Raw genomic sequence first — 367 nt, 5'->3', positions numbered from 1 at the left:
GAAATGGATAAATTCCTGGACACATACACCCTCCCAAGACTAAACCAGGAAGAAGTGGAATCTCTGAATAGACCAATAACAGGCTCTGAAATTGAGGCAATAATTAATAGCCTACTAATCAAAAAGAGTCCAGGACCAGATGGATTCACAGCCAAATTCTACCAGAGGTACAAAGAGGAGGTGGTACCATTCCTTCTGAAACTATTCCAATCAATAGAAAAAGAGGGAATCCTCCGTAACTCATTTTATGAGGCCAGAATCTTCCTGATACCAAAGCCTGGCAAAGACACAACAAAAAAAGAGAATTTTAGACCAATATCACTGATGAACATCGATGCAAAAATCCTCAATAAAATACTGGCGAACC

This window comes from Colobus angolensis, unplaced genomic scaffold, assembly GCF_000951035.1.
Source record: "Colobus angolensis palliatus isolate OR3802 unplaced genomic scaffold, Cang.pa_1.0 Scaffold50, whole genome shotgun sequence".
Taxonomy (NCBI): domain Eukaryota; kingdom Metazoa; phylum Chordata; class Mammalia; order Primates; family Cercopithecidae; genus Colobus; species Colobus angolensis.
The sequence above is the reverse complement of the archived record's forward strand: the minus strand, read 5'-3'. Positions refer to the sequence as shown.